Here is a 3,317-nt window from a genome sequence, read left to right as displayed (position 1 = left end):
ATAATTCTAACAATAATTTGAGTCCTATCACTAACTCTAAAACGAACCCTGGCCTGACTCTTATCTTAACACAAAACCTAGATATAAATATCATTCTAAACTTAAACCTAACCTAACACTAAACCTAACCATAACACTAAAACTCACCTACATTTAACCCTAGTTTTTACATTAGCCGTGGCCCTAATCCTATCTCTGTTCCTAACACAAAATATTGTCCCAATCCGAGACCTAAACCTATATGTATCCCTAACTCCAAACCTAAACATAGCCCTAACCCTAGCTCTAAACCAATCCCTTACCCTAAGCAAAACCCTAAACATAAGGGTAACCCTAGACCTATCCCTAATCCTTAGGTTAACCAAACCCACTCTATTAATAGCCCTAACCCTAGCTCTCATTCTAACTCTAACACTATAAAAAATTCTAATCCTTACCCTTACCCTTATACTGACCCTACCACTATTTCTAGGTCTAACACTTACCCTAACTCTGACCCAAAACCTATGGTAAGCCTATTCCTAGATCTAACCCTGAAGCTACCTCCAGCCAAGCCCTAACCATAGCTCAGAAACTAACACTTATGCTAAACATTACCCTAAACCTAACCATACTTCTAACTCTCATTCTAACCCTAAGTCAAGACCTATTCTTAACCATAACCCTAGCCATAACCTTGACTCTAACTGTATGCATTACCCTAAACATTACCCTTACCCTAATGCTAAGCCTAGGCCTAAACCTAAACTTATCACTATCCCCCAATCTGTCAATTACCCTAAACATAACCAAAACCCTAAACCTAACCTTATAATTACCCTAATGGTAAACCTAATGCTGATTCGAGCCCTAACCCTAAAATCAAACCTAAACCAAAGCCCAACACTGACCCTGACATTAATGATTCCACTAGCTCTAAACCTGACTATTACCCTAAACCTAACCCTTACACTAGACTGAGACATACACCTAACCCTAAAACTATCCCTATATATAACCCTAGACCTGACTTTAGCCCTAGCCATAATCCTAGACTTAACCTTAACACAAACCCTAGTCCATATCCTAGCCCTAAACATAGCCTTAATTATAAGCATAACCCTAACCCTAGTCCTAAACCTAACACTAACCATAGCCCTAATCATAGCCCTAATTTAGCGCTATCCCTAACCCTAACCCTAACCCTAGCCCAAAGACTAAATCTACTTCTCACACTAGCCCTAACTCTAGTTCTAACCCTATATATTACAGGAAGTCTAATCCTAGCCTGAACCATAGGTCTAACTCTAGCCCTATTCATAACCCTGACCATAACCCTAGATCTAACCCTAACTCTAAATCTAACCCTAAAAATAAGCCTAAGCCTAAACCTAACATAGCCCTAACACTAAGGCTAATCCTAAAACTAGCCCTAACCCTAGCCTTAGCACTAAAACCAAACTGAGTCATAGACCTAACCCTAACCCTTAACATAAACCAAGCCCTAATTCTACACCTAGCCTTAACCCTAGCAATAATCTGAGTCTTATAAATTGAATGTTAAAACTAATCCTCACCCTGACTCTGACCTTAAAATTAACCCTAGGTTTAAACATCATGTATCCCTAAACCTAAACCAACACTAGACCTAGTCCTAACCCCTAACACTAAAATTAGCCTTAATCATAACCCTGGTACTTACATTAGCTGTAAACCTTACCCTAGCACTAACTTAACACAAATTCTAAGACTATTCTAAGCTCTAAACCTAGTTTTAACCCTAAACCTAACTCTAACCCAATCAATAATTGTAACCATTACCCTAGCTGTAACCCTAGCTCTAACCCTATCCATTAACCTAACCAAAACCCTAACAATAGGCCTAAACCTAACCTTATCCCTAACCTTCACCCTATCCATTACCCTAAAATTTAACCTGAAAACTAAACCTAACCCTATCATTACTGATCATAATCTAAATGCTAATTCGAGTCCTTTAAACCTTAACCTATCAAAAACACTAATCATGACCATGACCCTAATAATACCCTTGTTTCTAAATCTGGCCCTAACCCTAAACCTAATGCTGACAGAAGGCAAAGCCATAAACCTAACCTTAAACTGTCTTTAACCATAACCCTAGACCTAAAATTAGCCCTAACGTAATCCTAGCCCTAAACCTAGCCTTAATCCTAACCTGAACCATAACTAGAGCCCTAACCCTAATTCTAACCCTCACCCTAGCTCTAAAACTACCTATAATCCCATCTCTTACCACAAACCAAACCATAACCCTAAACCTAACCCTAACCCCCGCCCTAACTCTAGGCCTAATAATAACACTAAGCCTAGCGCTAATCCTAGCTCTAATTTAATTCTATCCTAACCCTAACCCTGGCCCTAAGACTAACAAGTCTTAACCTAGCCCTAGCCCTAGTTGTATATTTAGCCCTATCCTAACTCTAGATCTAAACCTAATTCTAAATCTTAACCTAACTCTAAATCTAAACCTAACTCTAAATTTAACTGTAATCATAAGCCAGACCAAAATCTAACACTACCCCTAATCATAATGCTAATCCTAAAACTTGCTCTAGCCCTAGCCCTAGGCATAAAACTAAACCCAGCCATATCCCTAACCCAAACCATTATCCTAAACCAACCCCAAACCTTACACCTAGCCCTAACCCTAACTCTAAAAATTACTCTGATTCTGATGCTGACCCAAACACTAATCCTAGCTCTAATCATTATCCTAACTTAAATTAATTCTAACACTAGACCTAGCTTTAACCGTAACACTAAAACTAGCCTTAATTGTAACCCTAGTCCATATAATAGTTATTGTCCTAACCCTAGCATTAACACTAAAACAAATACTAGCCTGGATTCGAGCCCTAAACCTAGCTTTAATCCTAATCTTAACCCAAACACTAGCCCTAAACCTAACCCTAACCCTAGCCCTAACCCTAGCTCTAACCCTATCACTTACCCTAAGCAAAACCCTAACCCAAATGCAAACCCTAGTGTTAACCCTAATCCTTAGCCTAACTTCAACTCTAACCATATTACTAGTCTTAACCCTAGCCCTCAATCTACCTCTAAACCTAACTCTGACCCGCATCTGACTCTAAAAGTAATCCTAGGTCTAAACCTGACCCTAAACCTAAACCAAAACTTATCACTAGACCTACTGGTAACCCTATACTTATGCCTAAATTTAACACTACACCTACACTTAAAGCTAATCCTAAATATAGCTATAACTCTAGCCCTAGACCTAAACAAAATTGTAGCACTAGCCCTAACAATAACCCTTAATATAAACCAAACACTTA

The sequence above is a fragment of the Ictidomys tridecemlineatus genome, chromosome Y (assembly GCF_052094955.1).
Source record: "Ictidomys tridecemlineatus isolate mIctTri1 chromosome Y, mIctTri1.hap1, whole genome shotgun sequence".
Lineage (NCBI taxonomy): Eukaryota > Metazoa > Chordata > Mammalia > Rodentia > Sciuridae > Ictidomys > Ictidomys tridecemlineatus.
Note: the sequence above shows the minus strand (reverse complement) of the source record.